Here is a 20,758-nt window from a genome sequence, read left to right on the forward strand (position 1 = left end):
TGGAGGTGCCCCCTGGCACTGCGCCATGACTCAGGCCAAAGCAAGCTGAGCATTGTTGTCATCTCGTAACAGGGAGAACAGAGATTGTTTCGGACTGCTGGAAGAATGGAGCTGAAATTTTCCATTAAGAGGAAAAAAACAAACAAACCATTTGTCAGGCAGCAATCTTCCAGTTTAGCCATTCTTGGGTTACCTTTTCTGGACATAATGTGGAAAGTCTGAGGCACTGGATCAATGCAATTTTTGATCCATTGAATCAGCAGCCGAGTTAATCTTACACCTCTGAGCCAGTGAACACTTTGTTTTCACTCAAACTTCGTCTGATTTCAGCTCAGGCCATTTCTAACAATTTTCTTATTTTCAATATCAAAGTCTTTAGCCACTGTATCTCGTGATATAAATCCATTAACAGTCACCTGCCTTTATCATTTTTCACTCAGGCTTTGCTTTCGCTCCTCTTCAGAGACGTGAGTAGCTTCTTTTGTCTGGGCCTGAGCTGTTCCCAGTGGATAATCAATATCGAGTTGCAAGTGTTTCTCTCAGACTCCAGAGCTTGCAAAACTGGCCTGTTTGCTTTCTTCAGCCACACATAAAAACTTTTGTTTCAGCTGTAAGCCCTCTCAGGGATGATCTGGCTCCGGATTAAGACACACAGAGCTGGACTGACAGCACGTAAACCTCCAGTGCCGTGTAAGATGTCCTGGAGGACTCTGCCTAACCTCCAGCTCCTCCTTCGGAAGGTCACAAGTCCACTATAGATCCTATGCAATTTCTGCCAGTCACTTAAATACATCTCAGATATCCTGAGGCATCTCCAGTGACACTTGACACAGGTCACTTGGTTAAATGTAAGTGTCTGGTGGGCATCTGAGCTGGGTGTCTGAGCTCCTGTTAAAGTCAGTGGAGATCCACGTTGTGGAACATGGAAAGCATCTTGTTGACCAGACCTTAAGTGATCATTTTAGGGTTTTCTGTGCTTCTGTGATTGCCTTTCAGATGAGATATTTTGCAGAGCAGGACCTGTCTTGCTATTCAATAAGTGCCCTAGTAACATTTATACACCCTCTACACATCAGACAATGTGTCCACACACAGAAAGAGCCATGCACCAATGGGACGGGGACCTGGGACTTTTCTCCCAGCTAGAAGGCCATCACCACAAAGAGGAAGGTGAATTCTCAAGAAAAAAAAAAAATCCTCTTTCTTATCCCCCCGCCCCCCCCCCCCAAATCCTCTTTCTTAACTTTCTTAACTTTCTTAATTTCTGTGCTGCTTCTCTGTCCCCCAACATATGCTTTGCAATCTCCTGGAGTTTTTGCTGGCCCATTCATAGAAGTGAGCAGTTGTAGCTCCTCAAGCCACAGTTTGTATCAATGTACATCTGCTCCTGTTTAATTTATTACCTCCATCATACGATACTCTGGTTAGGTACACGCTCCACAAGGAATCTGGTAGGTGTGGATTCCCATGCAATATCAGTTTGCAGGTAAGTAATATCACACCCTCTTCAGGAAGGCACGGGAGGCAAGCAGTGAACGGTGGTGAGAAGAGCTGGGAGCTGGGTTAGAAATCCAGGATGATAAGGAAGATGGGGCAGGTGGTAGCATAAGGCAGCGGAGAAGAAATTAGGAGGAAGGGTCCATCTGGATGGCAGGACATGGAGATAAATCTAAAGAAGGAGTAATGGGTATGCTGTTGAAGAGGCAGTATCAGATGGTGCTGGAAAAAAAATAGAGGATAAAGCAGGGAAAAAGGTATTGATCCTACTGTAATGGACTGGGGTGTCTCCTCAGAATACCAGGGGAAGAAACAAGGAAGAACAGTGCTGAGATTACCAAGAAATTTGTGGTAGCAAAAGAAAGCATGTAGGCTGTGCTTAGAAGAGCACTGTCAATAGCTGCATAACTTTGCGCTGATGGCAGAGCAGCATGAGGGGTGCAGCATCTCTGCCCTCTGACGCAGCAGCCCCATGGGGCCAGAGGCAGCTCCTGGGTGACAGATTCCCTTCTTCTTCTATTACGAAAGGTTCATAAAGAGTCAAACTCTGCCAGAAAAATAGTTTGGATCCCCACACACATACACATACTGCTGCTATTTGGAAGCCTCAGGACATGCCTAATCAGCTGGTTAGAGATCTTCTGGACTGTCTTATTATCTGATTTATACCACTTGTTTTTGCACTAGAATTGGCTTTTCACTTAAATAGTTCTCCCCAGTGTTTTCCTCCCTGCTGTATTTATAGAAAGCAGTCATGTTCCCTTGCAGCCAGTCTTCTGCCAGACTAAACAAGAGTCATTATGAAACAGGACATTATAAAATAGGCTCTACATTCACATGACCCTTCAAAAAGCTCTTCCTTTCACCTAGTCCACACTGATTTCATCTTCCCTGAACTCACTCAGTCAGATTTGGTCACAGGTCTTCAGAGAGGCTAGATGGATGGCAACATTTCACTGGGACCACAGCTGCACTCCACAGGTCTCCCAAGACCTGATTAGAATAGAATAGAATAGAATAGAATAGAATAGAATAGAATAGAATAGAATAGAATAGAATAGAATAGAATAGAATAGAATAGAATAGAATAGAATAGTTCACTTGGAAGGGACCTTCCAAACTCATCTAGCCGAACTGCCTGACCACTGCAGGGCAAAACAAAAGTTAAAGTATATTAATGAGGGCATTACCTAAATGCCTCTTGAATGCTGGCAGGCGTGGTGCACCTCTCTAGGAAGCCTGTGCCAGTGCCTGATCACCCTCATGGTAAAGAAATGTTTCCTAATATCCAGTCTGAACCTCCCCTGGTGCAGCTTTGGCTGTTCCATGCATCCTGTCATTGATTACCAGGGAGCACCAAAATCCTGGAGTGCATGTGGAGAAGATGCTGCCACTCAGCTGAGCAGCATTATTGGGGTCTTCAGGCTTCCCCATTCCCACTGACCCTCCAGGATTTGCAGGAACAGAGTAGTAGTTGCTCAGCTGTATCTTTGCTGAAAAGAGCATCCCCTGCTATGCTTTCCTTGAACAGAGAGAAGCATTTTTTATTTTTTTTCCTCCTAAAAATCAGAACAAAACAAAACAAATGTTAAAAATAAAGAAGGTGAAATCCCCCAGGTCATCTTCTTTTATGATTTCACCGACTTTCTTTCAACCACATTTATCTTTATTGCTGTTTTTCCTCAGAAGGATCTAACCTTCAAAATGTTTATTCCAGACATGGGAGCTATTTCACAGAGACTGCTATTTTCCATAGCAAACGTTTCACATTCTGCATTGTGTGTTCTCTACTCTATTGCCTGCATGTGTTGCAGTAGTGTACAAGTTGTGTTTTTTTGTTTGTTTTTTGTTTGTTTTTGGGGTGGGCGAAGGGGGATGTCCAAACACCTGATCATAGCACAACTCTAACACTTGGTGGGGTCTGTGACCAACTAAGGCATGAAAACTCCGATGTATGGAGAATCCACAGACTCTCTGGGAAGCCTCTGTGCCCTGTTGCCTACTACTGGCAAAGCTTATCATCGTATCCAGCCTGAATTGTCTATGCTGCCTTTTGCAGCCATTGCTCCTTATTGTTATCTTGTCTGCCAATGTTGAGGAAGCGTTTGGTTTGGATGTTGTTACAGCTGTGACAGCTGGACTCCACCACACTGCTCTCTCAATCCCCCTCCTCAAAGGGGAAACTGGAAAAAATACGATGGAATGGGCTCAAAGGTTGAGATAAGGACAGGGAGGTCAATCAACAGTTATCACAGGTAAAACAGACTCAGCATAAGGGAGATTAATGTAATTTATTGCCAGCTACTACCAGACCAGAGCAGTGAGAAACTAAAAGCAAACTAACAACATCTTCCCCCCCATCCACCTTCTTCTACGTTTTCCTCCCCAGCAGCTCAGGGGAACGGGACTGGGGGCTGCGGTCAGTCCCTGACGCTTCGTCTCCACTGCTCCCTCAGGGTCCCTCTCTGCCCCTGCTCCCCGTGGGGTCCCTCCCACGGGATGCTGTCCTTCCCGAACTGAGCCTGCGGGGGCTGCCCACAGGCAGCAGCTCTTCAGGAACTGCTCCCACACAGCTCCGTCCCACGGGGTCCATCCCCCAGGAGCAAACTGCTCCAGCATGGGTCCCCCAGTGGCGGGCGGCAGCTCCCCCCAGACCCCCTGCTCCTGCGTGGGCTCCTTTCCACGGGCTGCAGCTCCGGCCCGGGGCCTGCTCCTGCGGGGGCTCTCCATGGGCTGCAGTTGCTGACTCCCGTTTCAGCTGGCTTCTCCTCCAGCTTCTGGGCCCTTGCCAGCAGGGCTGTTACTCAGCCAGCTCTCCCCAGCCTTATCAGGGTCTCTGACTGTTGGTAGAAGCGCTGCCATTCACCCTGTCAAACTTTCTCTTCTCCTCTGCCCCCTTCTGCTTAATTAGCATCTTCCATTTTGCTGTAGTTGCACTCTCCACCATCTTCCTGGTTGCTGATGAGTGTTTGGAGCCCTGCTGGCCCCTGTAGTCCTTCCCTGCCAGCTTGCAGCTGGACATTATGCTATTGCTTGCGGCCACATAAGCCAGCTATCCAGCCAGTTTTCAAGCTCAGCTCCTCTGCTGTTCGCTGAGCTCAGGTTTCCTCAGCTCCCAGGTGTTACTGTGGTGGGAGACCACGTTATAAGCCATACTGAAGTCAATCTTACATGAGCGTGGTGGGGTAATCTTTAAAGACAGGATTTCTTATCTGTTAGCATTACAGGCAAAACACAGTCAGCTTGGAGAAAATTAATTGAATGTACTGTCAATTAAAATAGATTCAGGTAGTGAGGAACTAAGACAAAATTAAAACACTTTCCACCCCACTCTCCAGGCCCAACATTCTCCCTTTGCTCCTGTCCCCTCTCTTCCAGCAGAGCAAGGGAAAGGATGGGACTGGACGGGATGGGACAGGATGGGATGGGATGGGACGGGAGGGACTGGATGGGGTGGGATGGGATGGGATGGGATGGGATGGGATGGGATGGGATGGGATGGGATGGGATGGGATGGGGGCTGCTCTCAGCCCCCTCCATCCCCTCTCAGCTGCCCCTTCCTCCTCACACATGGCCCTGCTCCATCAGCCCCTGGCCAGCACCAGGTGATGCAGGGATGGTCAAAAGCTGACAAAAAACTGTCAAACATACATGACAGGCCATTCAGCTTTCATCACAATTGCTCCTCAGCTCATTGCATTAGGCCAGTCAGACATGATCTACCCTTGAGAGTTTTCATTGATTGTTTCACAAGTAGAGAGCATACAAAGAAAAACTTACTTAGAAAATCTTTAATATTGGAATCTTTCACCCAGAACATCCAATTTCCTCTAGTTCAGAAATTGATTGTTCTAATTTACCTTCTGATATAAACAAACTCTTCATAGTCAACCCTTTGTTGTGGTTTGGTGTGCTCACTTTGACAACAGTTTGCAAGTGGGACTGCATTAAGGCTTTTGGTCCACTCTATTTCCATCACAGAGTGTCAAACCTGTCATCAGGATGCCCTTTTCACACCTCCTCCCTCCTGCCACACATGCTGGAATAATTTTGCTAGAGATCATTTAAGTCTCTACCCACTTCTGAATCTCCTCTTTATTAGAGAGTCATCTGTCTCACTGAAAACTAAAAAAAAAAAAAGTGTTCTTTTTGGTTTAAGACCATAATTAGATTACCTTTAGATATTACTCCCCTCTCTCTCTGCTTAATAGATATGCTTTTACCTTATTCTCTTTTTAATTATAAGGCTAGAAATCTTTAACTGTGATATATCTTTTGTCTTTGCTGTGTTAAATCTTCTCTCTATTTTCCCCCTAGATTAGGACAACATCTGTGTGTACTGTGGCAGCCATGGTTCCCATCATTTTTTGATGAATGGACCTCTACCAACTTTCCGTGTTCCTCTCAGAACACCATGCACCACTATTACCTGAAAACTAATTGGAAACATTAATGGAAACATTGCTTAATGTAGCTCCAGAGACCAGCTATGAATTAATTGCTACAGCTAACTGTAACCCATCCAGAATTTATTTTGAACCACCTCAGGTGCTGAGAACAGACTGCATGGACAGCAGAAGGAATGATCTAGACCCAGCAATTGATCTCCAGTCCTAAAGAGTGGTGTGTGATGTTGTTTTACAGTGTTAGACCCCTGCTGATGGGACTATATTGTATTTATAAAGTGTTTTGGCATTAGCCATTTCCCCAGAGTTCTCTTCTTTTGTAGGAAGTGGCTCATGTTCCTTCTTTTACATACTTGATTTATTATTTCAGGTCTCTGAAAGTGTGCTCTTTTTCTGCAATGATCAGTGAGGCAATATCTACAGAATATGGTAAACAACATCGGGGCCATTATCTTGTTCAAGGCTGACTGGCATGGTTGGATACAGCTATATTTGTAAGCTTTAGCATTCAAAACAGGATGGTCTCATCCAGGCTGGGACTGTTTCAAGGCCTGAATCATATTATGAATGGTGTACAGGAATTGTTTGTGAAAATGGTGGTTGTCTGAGATAAGACCATAACTCTTCTAGCAGGGTAAGATAGGGAGGATTCAGCCCCAGTGCCCAAGAACTTTTCCTGCTCTGTTCTATTCATCTGTATGGGTGCAACCTGCATGGCAGTTCTGGTGATTTATGTTAAAATAAAAACAATGTCTTTAAAAAACAGGGGAAGGGAGGACCCACAACTGTAAATCAAACATTGCATCTCTGATAGGTGGAAAAATACTGAAATGAATTACTTGCTCATCCCAAGAGGATCATAAACCTACAAGAAGCAGACAACATGGATTTGCTAAGAACAAAGCATATCATATTAATTTGGTTTAGTTCTTTGACCCAGTGGATAAAGGCAAAACAGTTTTGTCTTGTCTGTAGTAAAACTCTTGGCATAGCTGTGTGAAATGTCCTCTCTGACAGACTAAGAAAACTGGTCCAGATGAGTACTGCTTAACCCAGATGATTCCCCACATCAGAAGATAAAGTCTAACTCATCAAGTTGGAGTCCTCTTTCTATGATAAGGCACGAAGAATTTTCTACGGGCAGGAGGAAGGCATGAGCTAAAATGCCTGAGAAGGAGGAATATACTAATTCAGAGGAAATTCCTTAAACAGTTATGCTTAAATAGAACTTTTAATTTTTCATTTTCCACCAAGGAGGACATTTGGGGATTTGGGGATGACAGTTTTGCCCCCTTCCAGAAACATTGGATGTTCTTCTTGCCAAGTTTCCTGATGATATAAAGCATGCTCTTATACAATTTGCAGAAGATAACCAACTGGGAAGAGATGCAATTATTTCTGAAGACAACATTAGCATTCAAGTAATTGTGATAACTTGGAGAAATAGTCTGTAATCAATACAGTAAGATTCAATATTGGTGAGTGGAAAGCATTTCACCTCTGAAGGGAAAACAAAATGCAAAAACCCCAATAAAATACCAGATATTGGTTTATGCCCCAGTGTAGTTTTTAAAAAAAAAAAAAAGTGTAGGGCTGTGCTAGAACAAAGGCTGAATAAAAGCCAGCAGATAAGATGCTGTTTGGCCATTCTTGTGTGTATGCCACATGTAAAAGATGAAAGGCTATTATGCCACTCTATTTATCAGGGGCAAGAGCTTGTCGTGTTTTGGAGGCACATGCTTTAATAAGCAGGGTGCGTGTATGTACGTGCAGACATCTGTGTATATAGAGGAGAGTTCAGTGCAAGCAACAGGAGTGCTAAGAGATTTAGACAGCATGACCTACCAAGAACAGGCGACCCAAGTTTTGCTTTGTTTTGTAAAGAGAACATCAAATGTGGGCATGGGAACAAACTTCAGATAACAGTGCTGCAAAGGGGTTGCTCACCATTTGATCACCAGGCTGTGGACAGGCTTGAGAGGTGTTTGTTGTACATTCAGAGCAATTTTACTTAAGTAAAAGGAAAGTCTCAGCAATTATGAGGATGGGACACATTACATGGAAGGCTGTGAAAGCTCAGGATGAGGGTGACTGGCATCCAGAGGGTGTAGGTGTGTCTCATCACACCTCACAGTGTGGAAGTGGCATGGTTTGAGTTCTCCTCTGGTTCTGTGTTTCCCTGCCTGCTTTCTGTCAGCCTCCACTACAGGGCAAGAGACATTTCCAGTGGCTACAAACAAGAGTCTGCTTAGGTTTCGGTTTTGCATTTCTTTTTTTCTTTTTAATCTCTGTTCTCTGTTTCCATCCCTTAGGATATTCTTAAACTCTCCATTGAATTCCCATTGATGATGTTTTCAAAGCAATAACTGCTACTTTTTTCACTTGGTACCATTACAAATGACATCTTTTCTATTGGCCTGAATATTTAGCTCAGTCACTTCCAAGAGTTGAGACAAATTGTGGTTGTATGGCTGAGTTTTCCCTGCATCACCCTGCAGTAGCATGTGCCAGCATCGTGGTAATTACATTACCTTCCTTGCTGGTGCCCAGTATAACACTATACATGTATGCCTTCTGAATCCTTTCTGCCTTCCCTTATCACCACATTCACACTCTGGAAGCTGTCCAGATCCACAGTCTCAGGCCGAGCGGGTCCAGGGAACAGAAAAGCAGTGTTTTCTCTGCAGCCCTATGCCGCCAGGTAGGAGCTGCCAGGTCAGCAACAGTTTCCCTGATGAGGTCTTGCAAGCACAAAGCAACTTGGTGAGGAGGGATGGGTGGCTGGTGACGTAGGATGAGGCCTGAAGGACAGATGAAACTCACACCATTTATTCAGCCTAAAGAAAAAGCAATAATAAGTGAATACACAGCTTCTCCCTAATTTTAGACCCCTCTCTGGCAGGTGCATAATGTATTCAGGGTTTGCCTATTCTTAACCGTGTTATATTTTTTATCGTCTTTCATCAAATGAATGTGAAGAAGAAGAACAACAAAAGAAAGCATTCAAAAGAGGATCCAGAAAAAAAGGGCAGTAATTTATTCCTTCAGGATGTTCTTCTTTAATGTCTCTCTACTCTTCTACCCTCCTACTCTGATTAGCTGTTCTCCCCTGAGTCTGAAATTACATTATTACAGTCTTTTTGGGCATGGTGAGTTTTGAAACAACAGTTTTAAAGCCAAGGAAAATCCCACCAACTCGTGCCCAGGAAGTCAGGAGCTGTCATACAAGCATCGCTCTCTTCTGAACTGCCCTGATCCGCATCTTTTTGTGTATGTTTCCTCTGTGCCCTGCTGGAAAGTGGAAGGGAAGCGGTGGTCAACAGGCCCATGACCTTCCCAACCTGGGTTGTTTTTAAACCTGAATAAAAGGAAATGTGCTTTTGCAAGTCATTTGTGACATCTTATAGTTGGCTGTAAGCTTTGCATCCTTTGTCCTAACCCCAGCCTGGTGTTCAGTCCCAGCATGGCTTGCACTGTGCAAGTGGTGTGCATCCTAGTGCAGCTGCGTGAGTGCTCAAGTCAGATCGAGGCAGACAGATGCAGATTTTGATATATTTTCATTATAACAGAGGTTGAAAACCCAGTCAACATGAGATTTGTCTCATTTTGAAAAGCTTCTGAAAATGAATTTGCCTGTGCTTTCCTTTCTACTGGACATGGAAGAGGTGGATTGCATTGCGCTGGACTCTTTTTATTTATTATCTTATTATTATTATTTATTTATTTATCTATTTAGTTATTTTCAGACAAATTGCTTTGTAGATTTTAGCTTATTATGAATGGAGCTCTTCAGGAGCAGAGGGGAGGAATTTGCATATCTTTGAGGAAATTATCCCAAAACTATATATGATATGACTTGTGTCATTCAGAAAATAAGGAGCCCTTATGCATACTCAGAATTTGAGAGTTTTCAGTGCTACATTTTTTAATTACTATTTTTAACATTCAATAGATCTATGCCTTAGCAAAAAGTTCATAAACGTCCTGGAAACACCTGCAAAGACAGTACAGGAAGGGGTACTAAAGCTTGGAGGAGCTAGTGTTGCTTGTGCCAGGGATGCTCATAGGAGTTATGGTTGGAGGATTCAGAAACTGATGGTTGATGAGGCTGACCGCCTGGCACACAAGCTTGGAGGAGATGCCCAGCTTGGCGACAGGTGGCTTTCTTCTTGAGCATTAGCTCTGTTAACACAAACACATTAATCAGTTTTAAATAAGTGTCATTGTAAATAAAGAATCTGGCCTGAATGTGGCAAAGCGCTCAGTACTTCCATCACTTCTTTGATGAAGTTGGAGTTGCAGGTGGTCTGTCCTTTTGGTAATTTGCTGCTATTCTGTGAGGAAACAGAGAGAAAATGTAAAAGGCTGTGAAAAAGCCTAAGTTTTATTCCTAAAGAACATCTGACCCCATGAAAGAAAAGTTATAGTCTCTGTTCCCTTTGTTACCAGTGCTGTAAAACTGATATTTGAATAGTATTTTTCCTCTGACAATTGAGGGGAAATATAAAAATTAAAATGGCACAGATAAAAGCTCTACTTCCTAGTAACCTCCTCCCCATCTCAAGAAAATGCCCAAGCAAACCAACCAAACCAAAAAAACTAAAATAAGAAAATCAGGGTTTCTGTCTCATTGATGTAACGGTGAAAAATACAGACCTGCCGAGGACTTTCTTGTTATTTTCAGTACCACTCGGTATGTCATTTTTGTGGAGCACTATGTTCTGGTGGTGCCCTGCTGAGGTGGAAACAGTAACAATCCATCAGCACTGCCATTATAAACCTCATCTCTATAACCTGGATGTGCACATTTGCTATTGCTTGGTATTTCTTATAAGAATGTTCAATTTTCTTTTTAATGATGTGATGATTTTCAAAGTAGGAAAATGTAAATGGATTCAGAAAAAAAAAAAAAAAAAGAAAAGAAAAAAAAAGAAAGAAAGGTGGTTTTAAAAAAGACAGAATTCACAAATGAGAGCAATATTAGTTATTAGCAGTAACAATAGTTTTGTTTATATTACAATAGTGCCCATATAGTCTGTATAATTAGGTTTGTAAAAGCAACTTGATTTTTTTTATTTTTAATGGATTTAGTGCTGGTGGGAAGTGTTGGACTGAAAGACTTCTGAGTTCTTATTTATTCTTCTTTTTTTTTTTTTTTTTGTCTTTGATAGTGGCCTAGTATCTGTCTGCGATCTGGCTTTTGTTGTGATAGATGTTATACGTGTACTCAATTATCTCTGTAGTGAAAAGCACTTTAACACACACTTACCATTAAAAGGGAGCAGAAACGCTCGCCATGGAGAAGAGCATTTCTGCAGAGCAGAGAACAAACCTCATCATGTAAAGCACATAAAGCACATATATCTTGCAAAGCCATGCTGTAGAGGTGCAGTAGAGACATCTGAGCCAGCTCCAAACGTGCTGCTGTGTTTACACGGTGCTGAAGGCAGGAGCTATTGGCTCAGCCACTGGAAGCAGCACACCCTGCTAGTGCAGAACTCTGCCCATGCTAATACGTGGTGCTACCTAGCCTGGAGGGGCACAGACAGCTGTATTGGAGGTCACGCATACAGCTGTTCCTGGCACAGTTACTAGCTGATCCCAGTCCAGTGCCTTGCACAGAATCTGATTTGTCCAGAATCTCTCTCGGACAGATGGCTTAATACAATCTAATTGCTTTTTTTCCTGCCTCAACTAAGCTTGTCAGCAGAGCCAGCCTATGATGTAGCTGAGGATAAAAGCAAACAAAGGCAGTTAGACACTTCTAATTTTCGTAATATACAGTTGATCCTCTTCTCACCATTCACACTTGAGCACAGTACTGGCAAACTTACATTGATATTTACTGTAGTTTCTTAGATTAACCATGATGTTTCGGGCTGGATCTAATCACACACATACTTATTTTTTGGGTGTATGTATCATGCTGACATGGTATATTGGAGTATTTTTCCTGTAGAGTTATGCACATTGCTTATGTAGATTCATATTTAAACCTCCCTGTCTGATGATGCATCGTGCGGCCTCTAAAGACCAAGTGAGCAGTGACTTTCATTAAAAAAAATAAAATCATAAATATATTTTACTGCTTGGATTTAGAGCAAATGCACAACTGACTTGTTGGCTCAATAGACGTAATTGCTCTCAAGGAGCCTTTATGGTCTATTGTTTCAATTATAAGTGAATTACATAGTCCCTAAGTACTTACTCATTCTGCTTTCAAGGAGAGTGAAAAGATCAAGTCAAAGCAGGAAATTAGACAGAAAGGACAATCGTTTTATTGAAACTCTTCACCTTCTGAGTGGGGAAAGGAAACACACCAAGAAGAGCCCAAGCCATTCATGGGTGACGCATTTTATCAATCTGAAACCATTACAAGCCCTGTACAAACTCAAATGCTGAGAACAGGAGTGTCAGAAAGGCAAAATGGCTTTGGAGGACCAGCTACACAGGCATAAAGTTCAGCCCAAGCAGGAAAAAATGGGTTGATGAACAGATTTGGTGCTTGAGAGACTGAAGAAAATCCGAACAGCAAGGAGGCACAGTTTGCCCTTCCAAAAGAGAAGAGACGATGTCAACCCTAATCTGACATTGAGAGATTGAGGAAGAGTGTGGTACAAAAAAGAATGACACAGAGGTGCCCCAAATTATCCTACTCAGTATGCTGCTGCCTACAGATGACCGACAGGAGATTCTTTAGGACAGGGCAGGTCTTCCGTCAAACCACACACCACATGAAGGCTTGCTGGGAAGCTTCCTTATAGAGCTGGACTCCACTATTATGGATGTGTACTTTCTGTTATTGTATTCTTTTCTCTGTCTGCCATCAGACTTTGTTACTGGTATGTTGTTACTCTGGACTTACTGGAGGGTTGTAACATTTTATTGTATTTATTTTATTTTATTTTATTTTATTTTATTTTATTTTATTTTATTTTATTTTATTTTATTTTATTTTATTTTATTTTATTTTATTTTATTTATTTTATTTTATTTTATTTTATTTTATTTTATTTTTTTTCTGGGACCAACATGGCAGCAGATCACATTTATTTTTCTCTGGTTCTGTAAAGAAGTGTAAAAGAACTAAGAATTCAGCTCACTCTGAATCTTTTTTAGCTTTATTACTAATTATTATTTTAATTAATTTCTTTTCTATCTGTGGTACCAGCAGTGATGGAGACTTGAGGTGAGGTGTCTAAGCCCCATGCAGTGCTAAAATTCAAATTCAGAGACTTAATGCTGTAAAGGACTAAGCCATGCCATCTATACACTGTCTAGCAAATTAACTGAATGTGCAAAGTCATCTCTTATCTTCGCTAGCATCTTCTGGAAGAATCAATTTAGGGAATTATCTAGGACAGATACATTGCTTTCTCTAGTGAATATAGGGAAATCCATGCCTATCTAGCTTCTGGGGATCCGTGTTTGCTACACTGTCAGCATAAGCTGTTTGACCTCACTTCTGGTTCATGTGGCATACCTCAAATATTTATTTTCACTGTGTTTTTTATTTATTTATTTTAATTCCTTTTTTTTTTTTTTTTTTTTCTTATACTGTTTGGTCACATCTTTGTGTTCCTTTTCAAAAGTTCTCACTGCAAATCTAGGAATCCCTGCTCTGGTACTTTACAGATAACTCCACTTAAAACTACACAGTCCCTTTTGAAATGGATAATGGGACCAGGACCTTGCTGTCCTCCTATAGTCTTTTTTAATTAATTAATTTTTTTTTTTTTCTGTTCTGTTGGGTCATCTTTTCATTAGTTCCTACAGTAATTTAATCTAGTGCCTCATCTCCTGGATTGTCCTGCTGCCCTCCCAGCCCCTTCCTCCCAGCAGGCATATCTATACTCCAGCTCTGGATTCTGTTCTGTGCAGGTTTTGCTGAAATCTGAACAACGAAGCTGTGCGGCCTGTGAAGGGACAGGGCTGGCATTTCTCCTCTGGAAAATGAGCAGTGAGTCCTAAATTAAAACATATATATTCTCTTAGGGGAGCTAGGCCTAAAGCACAGCACTTTTCACCGCATTTCCTGGTGATGTTGGCCAAGTATTTGCCGTCCCCATGTGCTAATGTGCATAAACTCCATTTTCAGGTGTTCAGAAGCCCTCTGTGGACCTGTCTCCCATGCTCTGGCCCATTAAGGCATGTTTTGAGAGGAATTGAAGAGCCCTTCCTTGGCCTGTGTCCCAGGACACCCCAAAATGTGTCACATCTCTAATGGGATGAGACTTGGGCACACAACATCCTCCTGTCCCGTTCCTCATGCTTATAGGAGGCAACCTGCATGTGTGGGCCAGAAGGGTGTCAAGAAGACCCTGAGTTTGCACAGCTGAGGGTCAGAGCTGCAATTGGTGCTACAAGATATCTGCACCATGATATCTTCATCAGTCTGTGTGTGGTTCTGAAACTCCCAGCATGCAGACTGATGCCCATGCAGTAACAATGAGCAGCTCATTTCCTCTAATATGTTGTCATAACACAAAATAAGATGTCCAGGACTAATCTATTGAGAGTGCATTTGTGTGTGTTATTCTCAGGCAACACGTATTTTCTGGAATAAATAGGAAGAGGTAAGTCAGTGCAGGTAGCTTTCAGATGACTGCTGGGATATATGCAAAATATACAAGAGAATAGAAGCAGATCCAAGCATGTATGTAAAGGAATAATGAGATGCAGAATAATTTTTGATAACAATAGGATTATAATAATAATAGAATGTAGAACAAAAAAAAAATCTAAAAAAAAATATTCTAAGTATAATTTTTAATACTAATTTACATAATTCTATATAAAATAACATGAGAGTGACAGCTGGGTTTTGTAGCCAGCATAATTGGAAGCAGTTTACAGAGTGATTTTAGATAAAGAAAAGGGATTTGAATAAAGATCACTTACTCCTATCTGACCCTAGAATAATTTCCCATCCTCTCATTTTCCAGACTTCTCAATAAACTACAGCAATAAATTGTGTGGATCACTACATTTCTTAAATGGTGGTTTATTCTTTGATAAGCCACTGGGCTGTGCTATTACTCTACATTTTAAGTGCTCATTTCTCCTACACCAGCTTCCAACATGTTATTCAGAAGAATGACTGCTGCTAGTGGCAGACAAATTGTACAGTATCATAAGAATCTGGTCAATAATTAATGTCACAATAGCACAATAATGGCCTGGATTTTAGCTCAGTTGTAATTTTTGTTCTCTTTGTGTACCTCTAAATGCATACAGTAAACCAATTTCTGTTGGATCAAAATAGTTTTCAGGCTCATTACAAGTATCTAGTGATGCAGATTACTTGTAATTGAATGCTGCAGTCCAGCTCCAGCTTCTTTGCAACCAGATGCTCTTTTCTTCATAGGTAAATGGAAAATTCAATCCAAATGTTTTTTTAAAAAATAAAAATAAATAGAAAGTTTAGCTTCAGGCCATATTTTTGTCCATACTTTTACAATGCTTTCTCCTGCAGCTGATGTCAATCAGTAATCATCTATGTTCATCTCTGCCTTGCATGGGCTTGGCTTTTAAAGGTGTTGCTCCAGAAAAGTATGCAGCAGTCAATATACTAAAATATTAATAATATTTTAGCCGAAGCAAAAAGATCAAGCAAGTGGAAGTAACCCACTCCTCTCTGGCAGCCTGCTTGGTCCTTTTGATGTTCAAGGTTGCACTGTGTATTGCTTTTTTTTTTTTTTTCTTCTTCTTCCTTTTATTTATTTATATATATATATATTTTTCCCAGTGATCAAGCTACAGAGCAAGGTAGGTGATAAAGATTCCCTGTCTGTGCTCACTGGGTTGTAACCTTTGTCAGCCACTCAGCCCCAGATTTTGTTCCTGGATAAAATCCTGGAAATTCTGTGTATGATTTATAAATATGACTTACTTGCCAATATACCCTGTCTTTCTCCTATTTCTCAAATTTGAAAATAGTATGAAGCCTTCTTATTTCATCCATGCAATGCACTGAGTCTAATTGACTTGTGGTGGCCTGCAGCTCCCTCACCAGGGGAGCAGAGAGCAGGAAGCATTTGGACAACGCTCTCAGAAAACATGGTCCAATTTTTGGGTGGTCCTGTGTGGAGCCAGGAGTTGGACTCAGTGATACTTGTGATTCCTTTCCAACTTTGGATATCCTGTGATTCTGTGATTTTATGACCGTGGCTGCACTAAATAAGGAAACAAACTTCACTGTCTTGAAATACAGTTTGAATAGCATAATGTCTCTAGTATTATTGTGCATGATTTATAATGGCCAGTAATGGCCAAAATCTTACAATCTGAGTAGTTTTAGCATTATGTACTATGTTTAGCACATCTGCTACAGGGTCTTCCAATCAAGAAATTCAACAGTTTAGGCATTATAATATATTATATATACTATATAGTATTTGCCCCAGCTAGCAGCATCTTAGAGGTCACAGACTCCCTGGCCAAAGAGTGACCAGACCTAGGTAATACTTCTACTTGGTCTGACCTGAGGCATGACAGGAAAATGGTGTTTGAAAACTTGTTCTTACACAGACCGAGCTGCAGAGGTTACACAGACACTTCAGGTTCCAAGACTGTCCACCTATCAATCTGAGGAACATGACAGTTCCTATAATATCTTGAAAATTGCATTAATTTTAATGCACATCTTGATCTATAATTAGTTAACAAGTCTCTCTTGAGCCAGCTATGACAATGGTTGCTAATTTTTAGTAGCATATTTATAGATATTGTCACCAAGATATATGGGGTTCCTCATCTTTTACTGCTGTCCTGGAGCATGTAATTATTCCACTGGATCTAGGGACATGGCTGGAAATAATTCTCCAACTGTATTATTAACACAGTAACCATTAAAAGTAACTTTTAAAAATAACTAATTTTCCTTTTTTATATTAACATTTATTCACTGTTTGTATTATGCAGGGTTTGGATATGGAGTTTGACATTCAGAGCTTTCCTTATGGTTATTTTCCATTATTAACCATCATATGGTTATTTTTTTATTAAAAAAATCATAGTTCTCCATGACTTTTATAATCAGGCTGCAAACGTGTATTTGAGAGGCAAACAAATGACTGCTTTCACTGTGCTTTTGACTTTTTCCCGAATCACATATTGCTAGTGATTTTTATGTAGGGTTAATTTTGATCTGTGGTGTCAAATGCAGCCAGGTAAAACAGAGATTTTATGTCTTTCGGAGACACTGGTCTTGATATGTCCTTGGAGCCCTGGAAGAGAAGGGTTGCTTCTGGGAGCAATGCTGGGCGTTTTGAGGAGCCTCCTCACCTTCTGGAACAGGCTTTAGCATCCTTTGCACACAGGCACTGGCTTTCACACTAACAAGATTTCTAGGGGGTCAGCTGTACTTGTTGTGTCCCACCGAGGGACGTGGCTCTTGGAAGTGTTGCCGATGTGAAAGCAGCTTATTCTCAAACAGCCTCTCTCTTCCAGAAAAAGCAAAAAGCCAGATTTCCTGCTTTTAATCCCTTTTCACCCTCTCCTGAAAATAAATTAGATATTTCTGTGCCGCAGGGTCTGCCAGTAAGGACAGATTCTGCCACCCCAGTGAACACTTGCTACTGTTAGCCAGCTACAGCTCTCCTTCCTTGCTTTACCAGGGCTCTGCGGGCACGCTGCTGTCACACACACAGATGTGGCCTTCCCTTTGCCTCCCCTGTCACCACTTGGGGACACCCCAAAATGTCTCAGACAATTGACAGATTCCATCCGATCTACTGATTTCCTAGAAATAGGTACCCTGGACTGCTGCAGCAGAGGGTGCTAAAACTTCTTTTGGATGCTGATTTCACAGGCGCCTTGTAATACTATAGAAATACAGAATGATTTGGGTTGGAAGAGACCTTAAAGACCATCTAGTTCCTTCCATGGACAGGGACACCTCCCACCAGACCATCCAGCCTGGCCTTGAACACCTCCAGGGATGGAGCATCCTCAGCTTCTCTGGGCAGCCTGTGCCAGGGCCTCACCACTCTCAGAGTGAATAATTTCTTCTTTACATCTAATCTAAATCTACTATCCATTAGTTTAAAGCCATTCCCCCGCTATCCTATCTCTGCACCCCCTGACAAAGGGTCTCTCCCCATCTCTCCTGTAGGCCCTTTAGGCCCAGGCAGGCTGCTGTAAGGTCTCCTTGGAGCCTTCTTCTCTCCAGGCTGAACAACCCCAACAGTCTCAAGATATCACAGTCAGGGACAAGCAATGAGTTTCCAGGCACTTTTTTATGCACCAGTCAGATGTGTGCTACTTAGCTTACAACTTTTATTCCCGGTGAGTGCTTTTCAATGTCCTTGCCCAACAAATGCAAACTTCTCCTCTCTTAACCCCGCCACCTCCTCATAAAATGGTAATTCTAACTTGGAAACAAACTTGGGTAACTCTGATAAACAGAGCCTCTGTCTGCATTTTGTGAGGAGTACACTATGTGAGTCAGGCAGAGCCGCAAAAGCAAGGGGTTTACGGGAGGACCAAGTACGGGCATAGATGTTGGATGCTTAAAAGAGGACGTCACTGTCAGAGATTCTCCACTTTAAAGTGCAGTTATCATCTGGAAAGTGTAAAAGTGACATCCTGGTATGCCACATTTATTCCTCCTCCGCAATTTCTATTCCAAATTCACTCAGTCTTCAAGTCAATACCATGTTTTTTTCTCTGACTGCCAGCACAGCTAGCTCAGCCTGTTACCTGAGAATCAAGCTGTGTTCTTTCTGCTTATTAAAACATTGCCAACTGCAAAGCTTCTGGAAGCAGACATTAACTGGCAATGCAGTGGGAGAGGCAGGATTGCTGAGTATGACATGGCTAGCACATCCCTAGCTACAGGAAAGGGGAAAAAAAAGCGGTCATTAAACTCAGCACATGTGCCTCAGGAGACCCACAGAGAACACATATTTACAGTGCCTAGGTGCCATTTTTATGCAGTTACTTTTCTGACTATCACTGCATTTCATGATGGAGCAGCTAAGGAGGGAGCCAAGGAGCCCCCTACTCAAGTCCCAGCTGTGCCAGATTTGCGAAGGATTCATTATCGAGGAAACAGGTAAAAAAAAAACGCAGCCAGGATTTATTTACTATTGACTTGCTCTGTCATCCCTAAACTGCAGCATCGTCTGCAGCTTGTAAACCTGGCCAAGGTGCACTTACTCCTTACTTTATACATCCTTAGTTGCTGAGATAGCTTAAAAACATCCTCACAAAGGGATTAAGATTCCTGGGTAAAAAGGGGAAACAAAAAATGATGAGCGAACAAAAGCTCTAAATAGTTCAAAATTTGTGCTGGATCCAGAAGAGCATCTGAAAGTCCACGTGTTTATCTGGAGCTGATCTGATGTGCATGAACTCCTGGTGTCCTAAAATGCAGCTCTCATGAGAAAGTGTCTCAGATGCCCGTGCTGCTTGTCTCATCGAGAAGCACTGCAGGCTCGAGTGGTCACTGCTTTGCACCCCATGTAACCACTTATCCCTGCAAAGGCTGGAAACAAAGCAGGTGCGAAATGCTAGCGGATTACAGCCTTTCAGCACCTTCTTTCACACACAGGCACAGAACTGGATAATGAACTATTCGGAGCTGCTCAATTTGGTCCTCATCCCAGCAGCCTTACTGATGTCTAGAAAACACCTGCTTTCCTCGAGGGCAACATGGCTGCAGATGCCAGCAGATGAGCAGCCTTAGACGACTTCTTTGGCTCAGGTACAAAATACGTAGTACTAGCGAGCCTTTGGGGACCTTAATTTCTTTCTAAGGTCCCGATTTTTCCCAGCTAGCAAATCCACTGCCTGGAAAATTATAATCTGATAATTGGATAACTGTAAATTATACAGTCTGCCATTTTGGTGGTCTCCAGAGGAAGGGAGTTTGCACACAGAGGATTCTGTCCCTGACTGTGCTCACCGTGAGCCCACTAGCTGTCAAGTCTCTCATCATCGCATTGTGAAACTGACTGCATCAGTCAATTTCTGTAGTGGCTGCCTTTGGGCCAAATTAAAGGTAATGGGGCTTAACCAGCTGTGTCAGCTGATCTGCATTAAGCCTCCATGTGCCTGAATCACAGACTGGTGGAGGTTGGAAGGGACCTCTGGGTCCATCTGGTCCAGCCCCCTCCTCAAGCAGGGGCACCTTCAGCAGGGTGCCCAGGCTCACGTCCAGGTGGATTTTGATGATCTCCAAGAAGGGAGACTCCACAAGCTCTCTGGGAAACCTGTGCCAGTGCTTGGTCACCCACACAGTAAAAAAGTGCTGCCTGATGTTCACCTGGAAGCTGCTGTGCTTCATTCTCTGCCAGTTGCCTCTTGTTTTGTCAGTTAAAAAGGACGTATGTAGTAGCCTGCAGTGAACAGAACAGATGGATTCCTGTATTTCTTTCTAGTGTCCAACTGAAGTGGGTAGCACAGGACAGTCCTTGGCAAAATCTTCAGTTCATATCAAGGAAAGAAAGATGCGAGTTTTGCACTTCAAACTGAAGCAAGCTCAGCACTGTCAGCCACTCACGGATACAGGCACTGGACATGTCTTTAACTCCAAAGGTGTGAAATATTACCTTCAGTCAAGTTGACAAGCATTTTTCTTCCAGAATTTAGTCTTCAAGCCCACAAATCTCAGCAGCAAGTACCACACAAATGTTTAAAATTGGGCAGTGAGTAAGACCTGCTGCTTTTAGTTGTCTTTTAACCTTTGCTGAGCTGCTGTTCTTTAAATGTATTCTGCAGCTACCTAATTTCCCTCCCCAGCATTGCCAGCTGATTTCTGCTACTTAATTATTTTAGTTAATTTAGTTATTAAGCACCCAGCTGGAGTGCGTCACGACTTTCTACAAGGACATGGACTTAAGGAGAAGGAA

At 42.3% G+C, this 20,758-nt stretch overlaps 1 long non-coding RNA gene across 2 annotated transcripts; it reads right to left on the reverse strand.

Moving 5' to 3' along the window:
- Positions 1 to 7,506: 7,506 nt before the first annotated feature.
- LOC137851513 (uncharacterized) lies at positions 7,507 to 20,633 on the reverse strand. Of its 2 annotated transcripts, XR_011093257.1 has the most exons (4): positions 20,459 to 20,633; positions 20,173 to 20,245; positions 19,227 to 19,392; positions 7,507 to 10,229 (listed from the first exon to the last, which is right to left on the reverse strand). It is a non-coding gene; the product is annotated as an uncharacterized lncRNA (long non-coding RNA). The 2 variants fall into 2 exon arrangements; XR_011093256.1 differs by having other exon boundaries at positions 20,173 to 20,633.
- Between the last annotated feature and the right edge of the window lie 125 nt (positions 20,634 to 20,758).

The sequence above is a fragment of the Anas acuta genome, chromosome 2 (assembly GCF_963932015.1).
Source record: "Anas acuta chromosome 2, bAnaAcu1.1, whole genome shotgun sequence".
Classification (NCBI taxonomy): domain Eukaryota; kingdom Metazoa; phylum Chordata; class Aves; order Anseriformes; family Anatidae; genus Anas; species Anas acuta.